The sequence below is a fragment of the Aegilops tauschii genome, chromosome 5 (assembly GCF_002575655.3).
Source record: "Aegilops tauschii subsp. strangulata cultivar AL8/78 chromosome 5, Aet v6.0, whole genome shotgun sequence".
In the NCBI taxonomy this organism is placed as follows: Eukaryota; Viridiplantae; Streptophyta; class Magnoliopsida; order Poales; family Poaceae; genus Aegilops; species Aegilops tauschii.
This window is the reverse complement of record NC_053039.3, coordinates 479,565,444-479,577,029: the sequence shown is the minus strand read 5'-3', so window position 1 is coordinate 479,577,029 and position 11,586 is coordinate 479,565,444.

Sequence of the window (11,586 nt, the reverse complement as noted above, 5' to 3'; positions counted from 1 at the left end):
TAGTCCCTGTTTCGAGTTGCAAATATTAGCAACAGAACCAGTATCAAATACCCAGGTGCTACTGCGAGCATTAGTAAGGTACACATCAATAACATGTATATCACATATACCTTTGTTCACCTTGCCATCCTTCTTATCCGCCAAATACTTGGGGCAGTTCCTTTTCCAGTGACCAGTCCCTTTGCAGTAGAAGCACTCAGGCGCAGGCTTAGGTCCAGACTTGGGTTTCCTCACTTGAGCAGCAACTTGCTTGCCGTTCTTCTTATAGTTCCCCTTCTTCCCTTTACCCTTTTTCTTGAAACTGGTGGTCTTGTTGACCATCAACACTTGATGCTCCTTCTTGATTTCTACCTCCGCAGCCTTTAGCATTGCGAAGAGCTCGGGAATCGTCTTATCCATCCCTTGCATATTATAGTTCATCACGAAGCTCTTGTAGCTTGGTGGCAGTGATTGAAGAATTCTGTCAATGACACTATCATCCGGAAGATTAACTCCCAGTTGAATCAAGTGATTGCAGTACCCAGACATTCTGAGTATATGTTCACTGACAGAACTATTCTCCTCCATTTTGCAGCTGTAGAACTTATTGGAGACCTCATATCTCTCAATCCGGGCATTTGCTTGAAATATTAACTTGAACTCCTGGAACATCTCATATGCTCCATGACATTCAAAACATCGTTGAAGTCCAGGTTCTAAGACGTAAAGCATGGCACACCGAACTATCGAGTAGTCATTGAAGGAAATATGCACTAGAGGCAATAATAAAGTTGTTATTTATATTTCCTTATATCATTATAAATGTTTATTATTCATGCTAGAATTGTATTAACCGGAAACTTAGTAAAAGTGTGGATACATAGACAAACAGAGTGTCACTAGTATGCCTCTACTTGACTAGCTCGTTGAATCAAAGATGGTTAAGTTTCCTAGCCATAGACATGAGTTGTCATTTGATTAACGGGATCACATCGTTAGAGAATGATGTGATTGACTTGACCCATTCTGTTAGCTTAGCATTTGATCGTTTAGTTTATTGCTATTGCTTTCTTCATGACTTATACATGTTCCTATGACTATGAGATTATGCAAATCCCGAATACCGGAGGGACACTTTGTGTGCTACCAAATGTCACAACATAACTGGGTGATTATAAAGGTGCTCTACAGGTGTCTCCGATGGTACTTGTTGACTTGGCATAGAACAAGATTAGGATTTGTCACTCCGATTGTCGGAGAGGTATCTCTGGGCCCTCTCGGTAATGCACATCACTATAAGCCTTGCAAGCAATGTAACTAATGAGTTAGTTGCGGGATGATGCATTACGGAACGAGTAATGAGACTTGCCGGTAACGAGATTGAACTAGGTATTGAGATACTGACGATGGAATCTTGGGCAAGTAACATACCGATGACAAAGGGAACAACGTATGTTGTTATGCGGTTTGACCGATAAAGATCTTCGTTGTCGGAGTAAATGACCACGGGTAGCCTAACCGACTCCCCCTGGCTCTTCAAAAATTATCGGGCCGATCAAGCCTTCAAGCACCCCAAGCACAGGGCCGCCTTCCCCTGGCCGGCTATCTCACAGGCCAACTACAGGAAGGCGGCCCGACCCTGAAACCCTCCCGAAGAAAGCCACAAGAAGGCCGACTCCAAGAAGCCGGCCACAAGAAGACCGACTCCACAATGCCGGCCACAAGAGGGCCGGCTCCCGGCAAGCGGCCAAGATTGCACCCTCAAGGACTGCACCCACATAACGGTGACGAGACGGGGCGTGGCTACAGTAAAGCCTGCCACCGCCGAATCCCGGAGCACGCATGGCCACAGTGCGCCGTATGGGTCGGCCATCCCCCGTCCGGCGCGGCACTGTTGCCATGTTGACCATGACGCCACCCACGACAGGCTGTCAGTACGGCCCGCGGGCGGCGGGCCCCTTCAGCCAGAGAGACGCTCGAAGGCGGCCAAGCCCCCCAGTCGGCCTGGGGTGTAGCCGGCTCCCAATAGTCGGCTACCTCACTCCCTCGAAGTATGTGCATCATTAAGGAGACAAGACGAGGTAAGACTACAGTGAGAGTCCGCCCGACGGCGGCACTGTAGCCATGCTTACCTCGGAAAAGCCCTCGTCATCAGGGGCGAGGCTATAGTAACCAGCCGCCGGCAAGACCCCCAGGCGGTGGGGCCGTCTTGTCGGCCAACAGGCCGGCAGCCGGCGGGCCCCAGCGGCCGGCAGCCGGCGGGCCCCAGCGGCCGGCGGAGAAGCCGGCGGGTACAATCACTGACGGCCTGGACCCGCATCCAGCCGGATTACCATTGTACCCCTGGGGGGTAGGCCTATATAAACCCCCCAGGGCACCCATGCAAAGGGTTGATCTCTCAAAGTTTTAGACACCACATAGAGAGAAAAGGAGAGCTAGCCTTGCCCTTCTTCTTCCTCTAGCCGAACAGCTCAAGGAGCCACTTGTAGCCACTTGTGTTGATCTAGTGATCATGCGGAGACCCCGCAGAGCAGGACTAGGGGTGTTATATCCACGGAGAGCCCCGAACCTGGGAAAGATTCGCCGGCGTGCATGTCTTCGCCTTATCCTGTTTCCAGGCACCGGCGATGTCTTACTGGCTCCCACAATGATAAGCCACCCGTTGGCATATGTCGCACCTACCACCCGACATTTGGCGCCCACCGTGGGGCCAGGTGCACCGTCGTCCGGAGACCTGTTCTGGACGGGAACCCATTTCCTTCCCAACGAGCGTAGCCAGCCCGGCACGCCCGATGGCGCTGCAAGGCGTCGACGACGCCTGCGCGGCGAGCTGCCTCGCCGATCTTCTTGGCGAGGCTCGCATCTCCGACGAGCCTGCGTCCGATGCGGGCACAGATTGCCCCGAGAGCCGCCTCGTCAGCCTCCTCGACCAGCTTCACGTCTCCAGCGAGCCTGCTGTGGATTTGGAGTCAGTCGACTCCACCGACCCGATGCTTGTCGACTCCGACACTGCATCGCTTGACGCCTTCCCCACCAACGTGGTGATCATCGACGACCCTCTTCCTCGAGCCGTTAGTGGCGGCAGCACTGTCACTGAGGTGGTGGTCATCAGCCATGGCACCGCCTCAGGCGAGAACGCCCACGACGCCCTACAAGCGGCGCTCCACGACCTGTCCGCCCCCATCCCGGCCGACGCCGACGCCGAGACACTTGAGGCACGCCGCCTCGCCCTCTTCGCGGAGGGCCAGAAGATAGCATCCAGGAGACGCCTCACTGAGGCTCACCAGCGCGAAGTCGACCGCGCCGCCTTTGGTACGCCGCTTCCTGGCGGGCCGAGCTGAGCCGGCATCGTCAAGAAGCGCGGCGCGGCCATCGCCAGCATGCTGGGAGCAGACCACCCAGTCTACGCCACGCCACTCGAGAACCCGCGTGCCGCTCAAGCGACCGTAGACGAGCTGAACGGGCTGGGGGCCGACGACCCCCCCTACATGACTAGACGCATCCAGCAGCTGATCGACGCGGCCGCAGAGTGGCATGAAGCCGGCGCCCGCGCTGAAAGTCCTCCCCCACGCTAAGATCACGGCACGACATCCCGGACGCTGACTGCAAGCGGCGCCCGCGCGAGAAAAGACAAGGAGCCGGCTGCTAGCCGTAGTCGGACTCGGCTCACCATCGAGCGCGACGCAGAAGGCCGCCCCCGAGCTGTGGAACGACGAGGCAATCCGCCTCATCCCCCGCCTCGTCGGGAGAGATATCCCACCCCGCCGCCTGTTACGCATCCGACTCTCGGCGACCGACTAGGCCACTGCGAAGGAGTCGGCGAGAATGACGCCCGCCACCGGATCGACCGCCTAGCGCGATCCCTGGCGCTAGAAGAAGAAGATGATGTCGGCCCGCCTTGCTTTGGCCCCCGCATCCGCGACGAGCCCTTCCCCAAAGGGTTCTCACTCCCAAGAGACACGCCAAAATACAACGGCTCCGTGAAGCCGGAAGACTGGTTGATCGATTACTCCACCGCAGTCAGCATAGCAAACGGCAACAGGCGTGTTGCCGTGAAGTACGTCCCGCTCATGCTTCAAGGCACGACACACACCTGGTTGAATAGCCTCAAGCCCTACAGCGTCAATAGCTGGCTAGACTTCACGGAAGTCTTCATCCGCAATTTCACGAGCACATACAAGCGGCCTCCCAAGCCCCGCCAGCTTTCCTTGTGCGTCCAAGGGCCCAGCGAATCAAGTCGCGACTACCTCACGCGTTGGGCTGAGCTCCGCAACTCCTGCGAAGGGGTACACGAGGTTCAAGCCATAGAGTACTTCACTGCCGGGTGCCGAGAGGGCACCCTCCTCAAGCACCGACTCCTCTGGGACGAGCCGACTACCCTCGACGAGCTGCTGATCATAGCAGACAAGTACGCCACGGCTGACTCTTCAATGAAGACTGAGCTGCGAGTGGATGCCTCTGGAAAGGTGCTTGTTCCGGCTCCCAAGACGCCGGCCGGTGACTCCAATCGACGCCCGCACTCAAACGACCACAAGTGCAAGGCCCCTATGCCGCCTTCCACCATTCGGCAAGTAGCCACAGTCGAAGACGAACAACCTGAAGGGCGGCCCATGCCTAAGAAGCAGACGGGCGGCAGGCCGGCTTGGCAGCCGGCTTTCTCCTACGAGCAAACCCTTGATGCCCCCTGCAAGTTCCACAGCAGCGCGAAGCCGTCCAACCATACGACTCGGAAGTGTCATTGGCTCACGCGAATCTCCAAAGGCGAAGGGATGGTGCCGCCTCCACCTGCTGGCTAGCCACCTCCAGCCCCTCAGCAGCCGGCTGCTCGACCAGCAGTCGGAGCCATCCAAGATGAGTTCCCGGAGAAGCATGCCGCCTACGTCGTCTTTACAAGCCAAACTGAAGACAAACGCAATCGGCGCCGACAACAGCAAGAAGTCAACGCGGTCGCCTCTAACAACCCAGAGTTTATGCATTGGTCTGAGAAGCCTATCAGCTGGAGCTGGGCCGATCACCCAGAGGTGATGCCGTCTCCCGGCTCTTATGCATTGGTGTTGGACACCACCCTCGCGACAGAAAGGCGAGCTACCTGTTTCTCCCGAGTATTGATTGACGGTGGGAGCAGCATCAACATACTGTACCGTGACACCATGGAGAAGCTGAACATCAAGACGAAGCAACTCATGCCCAGCCGGACTGTGTTCCATGGCATCGTACCCGGCCTGTCCTGCTCACCAATCGGCAAGATCAAGATAGATGTTCTCTTCGGAGACAAGGATCACTTCCGCCGAGAAGCAGTCTAGTTTGAAGTGGTGGATCTAGAGAGCCCTTACCACGCGTTGCTTGGCCGACCTGCCCTGGCCAAGTTCATGGCTGTGCCCCACTACGCCTACCTCAAGATGAAGATGCTTAGTTCAAAGGGGATCATCACCATAGCCGGAGACTACAAGAAATCCTCTGAGTGTGCTGCAGCCAGCAGTCGGCTGGCCGAGTCCCTCGTGATTGCCGAAGAAAAAAAGATGCTGGACCGAGTCGTGGCCATGGCCGGCAAGCAGCCGGCCCTGTCCCCTGACCCCAAGGAATATGATGCTCAAGGCTCCTTCCAGCCGGCCAAGGAAACAAAGAAGATACCTCTGGACCCAGAGAACCCGGAGAGGTTTGCCATCATTGGAGCAAACCTGGACAGCAAATAGGAAGGCGAGCTCGTCGATTTCCTCTGTGAGAATCGGGACATCTTTGCATGGTCCCCAAAGGACATGCCAGGTGTTCCGAAGGATTTCGCCGAGCACAAGCTACACATCCGAGCAGACGCAAAACCAGTCAAACAACCTCTCCGCCGACTGTCGGAGGAGAAGAGAAGGATTGTAGGAGAAGAGATAGCCCGGCTTCTGGCAGCTGGCTTCATTATGGAGGTGTTTTTTCCAGAATGGCTTGCCAACCCGGTCCTTGTATTGAAGAAAAACAATAAATGGCGCATGTGTATAGATTATACCAGCCTCAACAAAGCCTGCCCCAAAGATTCGTTTGCCTTACCTCGAATCGATCAAGTGATAGACTCCACAGCCAGATGCGAGCTGTTGAGTTTCTTGGATGCTTACTCAGGCTACCATCAGATCAAGTTGGATCCAGCCGACCGCCTAAAGACCGCCTTCATCACACCATTCGGAGCTTTCTGCTACCTGACTATGATATTCGGCTTGAGAAATGCTGGTGCCACTTTTCAGCGTTGCATGCAGAAGTGCCTCCTCAAGCAATTCGGTAGAAATGCCCACGTCTATGTAGATGATATTGTGGTGAAGACGGAGAAGCGCGGCACCCTGCTGGAAGACCTCAGAGAAACATTCGACAACTTGCGCCGGTTTCAGATCAAGCTCAACCCTGAGAAATGCGTGTTCGGAGTACCAGCCGGCCAGCTTCTAGGCTTCTAGGTCTCCGAACGCGGCATCGAGTGCAACCCAGTGAAGATCAAGGCCATAGAGAGAATGGAGATTCCTACCAAGCTGCGAGACGTCCAAAAGTTTACCGGGTGCCTGGCCTCCCTGAACCGCTTCATCAGCCGGCTAGGAGAGAAGGCTCTCCCCCTGTACCGACTCATGAAAAAGTCCACCCACTTCGAGTGGAACGACCAAGCAGAGCAAGCTTTTCACGAGTTGAAGAAGATGCTGACCACGCCACCTGTCTTGGCGGCGCCGACTGAGAAAGAGCCCATGCTCCTTTACATTGCCGCGACTAGCCGAGTGGTCAGCACAGTTATCGTGGTCCAACGCCCAGAATAAGGCCGGGCTCAGTTAGTCCAGAGGCCGGTGTATTATTTGAGCGAAGTACTGTCCACCTCGAAGCAAAACTACCCGCACTACCAGAAAATGTGCTATGGAGTATACTTCGCCGCCAAGAAGCTGAAGCCCTACTTTCAAGAGCACCCCATCACGGTCGTATGTACTGCCCCGCTTGCCGAGATCATAGGCAGCCGGGATGCATCTGGCCGGGTGGCCAAGTGGGCCATTGCACTGGCTCCTTACACGATCTTCTACCAGCCTCGCACCGCCATAAAGTCCCATGCATTGGCCGACTTCCTTGTCGACTGGGCCGAGACCCAGTACCTACCGCCGGCTCCCGACTCCACTCATTGGCGGATGCACTTCGATGGATCCAAGATGCGCACCGGCTTGGGAGCCGGCATCATCCTCACCTCTCCCAAGGGCGACAAACTCAGATACACATTGCAAATTCATTTTGCCGCCTCCAACAACGTGGCCGAGTACGAGGCGCTCATACATGGGCTCCGGCTCGCCAAAGAGCTCGGCATCCGCCGGGTCCTGTGCTATGGCGACTCGGATTTGGTAGTCCAACAATCATCTGGCGACTGGGATGCCAAGGACGCAAACATGGCGAGCTACCAATTCCTCGTTCAGCAAATCAGCGGATACTTTGAAGGATATGAGTTCCTCCATGTGCCACGGGCCGACAACGAGCAAGCAGATGCCCTGGCACGAATCGGTTCCACCCGACAAGCTATCCCAACCGGCGTCTCTCTCCAACGCCTCCTCAAACCGTCTGTCAAGCCGTCTCCAGAATCAGACTCCATCTTCGTACCGCCTGACCCTGATGCAGTTGGATCTGACTTGGGGAACCCAGCAGGCGGCTCGGGGACTTCGACAGGTGGCTCGGGGACTGCCATAGTCGCACCCGGCTCGGGGACTTCAGAACCCTGCCCGGGGACTGCAGCAGTCGGCCCGGGAACTGCAACGACACAACAGGCGCTGGCCGACTCCAACTCTTCACCACCCAACCCACTCACCCTGGTCGCAGTAGCCGTATTGGCAATAGAAGAAGTCACAGCTCCATCATGGGCCTAACCCATCCTCAACTTCCTGGTAAACAGAGAGCTGCCGACTGACGAGATCTCGGCAAGACAAGTTCAACGCCGAGCCGGAGCATACACAATAGTAAACAGAGAACTCGTTAGGCGCAGCGTCACTGGAGTCTTCCAGCGCTGCGTCGAGCCAGAGAAGGGCATCGCAATCCTCAAGGACATCCACCAAGGCGAATGCGGCCACCACGCGGCCTCAAGATCACTTGTCGCCAAAGCTTTCCGCCATGGGTTCTTCTGGCGACTGCTTTGGAAGACACCAAGGAATTACTCAAATACTACAAAGGGTGCCAAGTCTTCAGCTCCAAGCAACACCTGCCGGCTTTTGCACTCAAGACCATCCCCCTCACCTGGCCCTTTGCCGTCTGGGGACTGGACATGGTGGGCCCATTCAAGACGGCGCACGGCGGCATGACACATCTGCTTGTCGCCGTGGACAAATTCACCAAGTGGATTGAAGCGAAGCCAATCAAGAAGCTGAACGGGCCGACTGCCGTGACATTCATCGCAGATATCACCACCCGGTATGGCGTACCACACAGCATCATCACCGAAAATGGCACGAATTTTGCCAAAGGAGCACTGGCACATTTCTGTGCGACACAGAGCATCCGACTAGACTTAGCGTCCGTAGCCCACTCGCAGTCAAACGGCCAAGTCGAGCGAGCAAACGGCCTCATCCTCTCCGGCATCAAGCCCCGACTGGTCGTACCACTGGAGCGTTCGGCCGGCTGCTGGCTCGACGAGCTGCCCACCGTCCTTTGGAGTCTGCGTACTACCCCGAACAAGTCAACCGGCTTCACCCCTTTCTTCCTTGTATATGGTGCCGAGGCTGTCATCCCAACTGACATTGAGTTCGACTCACCTCGGGTCACCATGTACACGGAGGCGGAGGCCAAGGAAGCGCGAGAAGACGGCGTTGACCTGCTGGAAGAGGGCCGGCTATTAGCACTCAGCCGGTCCGTCATCTACCTGCAGGGTTTGCGCCGTTACCACAACCGGAAGGTCAAGCCAAGATCCTTCCAAGAAGGCGATCTTGTGCTCCGGCTGATCCAGCGAACAGCTGGCCAGCACAAGCTCTCAGCCCCTTGGGAAGGCCACTTCGTCATCAGCAAGGCCCTAGGGAACGACTCCTACTACCTGATCGACGCACAGAAGCCGAAGGCACGCAAGAGAGATGATTCCGGCAAGGAGTCGGAACGACCATGGAACGCCAATCTCCTCCGAAGATTTTACAGCTAAATGCAGTATGTACCACGCTACCTTTTGTATTAAGTACAAGACAACAGCCCCCCCGAGGAGCACTCGGGGACTACCCTCTTTTATCTATGTATGATGAGTGTCATACCTATGAATTTATTACTACATTTGTTTTCCTGTCCGGCACCGGGTTCGATCAGTCGGCCCGGGGACTTGCCGCCTTGAGTTATATTGAAGTTCTACCTGCAGTCAGACAAGTAGTGTGCCGGCACCCAAGCCCTCTCTTGTTGAAAGTCGCAGCTCGAAGAAACGACTGTCCGACTGGCAAGAGTCAAAGGCAGGAAAGGATGCCCACACGAAATACGGCTAAGGACTAACGAACTTATATAACACAAGCCGGCCTCCCACCCCGCCAACCGGCTGTCAGAACAGCCGGCTCGCCGGCTTCCGATTCACCTTGCTACAATCAAAAAAAGCTAGAGTACTTGCCCTCCCAAACGGCCAAGCCCTTCCCCAGCCACAGACTGCAGAGCAGCTGTCCGGCTGGGAAGGCGGCGACCAAGGGAGGGCGGCAAAGGAAACAACCAAAAGGATGAAAAGCAAATACAATCGGAAGCCAAGCACATGCATGATTATATTTACACAAAAGGCCTTCGAAAGGCCGGCGTTCAACATAGTTTGAATACACCCCCAGTGGGTGGAACTGCGCGAACCTAACAAATATTGTTCAAAGAGTAATAAACAGGAAAGCAAAGGTGGCGGATCAGGCCAAAGGTGCAACAGGCGAGCCAGGAAGGTCAGTGGAGACAGCAGTGCTGGCTGGAGGAGTGGCCGGCTGGCGAGTCTCGGCTTGATCATCACCGGCTGCAGGCGGCGCGCTCGCACGCGCCTCATTGCTGGAGGCACGATCAAGCTGAGGCTGGCCGGTTGCTCCACCGTCTGGCACGGCATCTTCACCATACTCTCCCTCCTCCTCATCGCCCTCGTCACTGGAGTCGATCTCCTCCGCCGAGTCTTCACCATCCGCTGCGTTTAGCCCAAACCACTCCTCCGGCTGAGCAACGCAGTCATCATTCACCTCAGGGGCAAAGGCACTGGTGTCGGTGTAGTCGGTGATCGCCGAGGCGCGCTGGATGATAGCCGGCCGCACCGCCTCCAGCTCCTCGTTGGCCTCCTGCCACCAGGTGGTCAGCTGGGCCAAATCCAGCCCAGGATACCAAGCTTGGACGAACTCCAGCGCCCGCCTGGCGCTTGACCGAGCTGCAGAAGCCTTCCAGGCCTCGAAGCGGCCAACCGCTACCTCCAGCCAGTCGACAGTCCGACTGGGGGTACGGGGAACCACCTCGCCGGGCCAGAGGGCGGCCAGCACTTGCGCCGCAACGCGCTGAAGACGATGGAGCATGCGGTGAGCCGGCTGGAGGCGGGCTTGGATCGCCAGAAGTTGCTCCTCAAGCGACCGGCGAGCATCCGGCGCGATCTCAGCTCCAGCCTGCCTTTGCGCGTCGCGGCGGGCCTCGATGACTTGATTGGCGGCAACGGAGTAACCAGGGAAGTACTCTGCGCAAGTAAGAAAGGAAGAAAACACAAAGTTAGAAAATGGACCAAATGGCAGGCGGCAAGCAAAGGGACGAAGAAGAAGGCGGCCTACCGTCAACCAAATCTTCGATCTGGCCATAGCCGTTGCTCAGCGCTTGCCTTGCCTCAGCCCAGATCGCCGCCTCGGTCTCGTATTCGGCTTGGAGGGCGGCCTCGCTGTCCTGCGCCGCCTTCAGGGCCGCCTTATGGCTCTCCTCCTGGTCGGCCATCTTCTTGACCAAGTGGTCACGCTCCTCAGCCAAGGCGTTGCACTCGGCTTCCTTGGCGCAAAGGGTGGTCTGGGCCCCACCCAACTGCTCCCTCAGGTCGGCATTGGCCTCTGCAGATATGGTAAAGAAAGAAAAAAAGGCAATAAGAAAGAAGTCGCCAGGAAAGATCCGGCCCGACTGCTCAGCAGTCGGCCCGAATCTCGGGGACTACACCTAGTGGGTGCGCTGACGCGCCCCCACGTGAGATAAAAGATGAAGCACTTACTCCGGCTCTCGGTCAGATCAATGGTCTTCTGGTTCAGCTCCCGGGCCTGGGAGTTGAAGGTAGCCGCGCGGAGGTTGTGATAGTCCTGCAAATAGGACAGAGGAGCAAATAAGAACAAGATAGCGATCAAAGTCTACTAAGAAGTTCCAAGCCGCCTGCTCAGCAGCCGACTCGGAACTCGGGGACTACACCCAGTGGGTGCGCTGACGCGCCCCCACGGAAGAAATCAAGAACAAGAAACAAAAAAGCGGGAAGACTCACCCGAATGGCCTTCCGCGTCGTGAGGAACTCTTGAGTATACTGCTTCAGCACGGTGGCTTGGGATTGAAGCCGGTACCGGACTTCTTGCGCCGCCACGTTCAACACGGCCGTCCCACCACCCGGCGTCCACCCCGGCGAGCTGGCACTGGCCGTCTCTAGATCCTGGGCCGATGAGCTAGAGCTCGCGGCCTTCTGCGGGTCCGGCG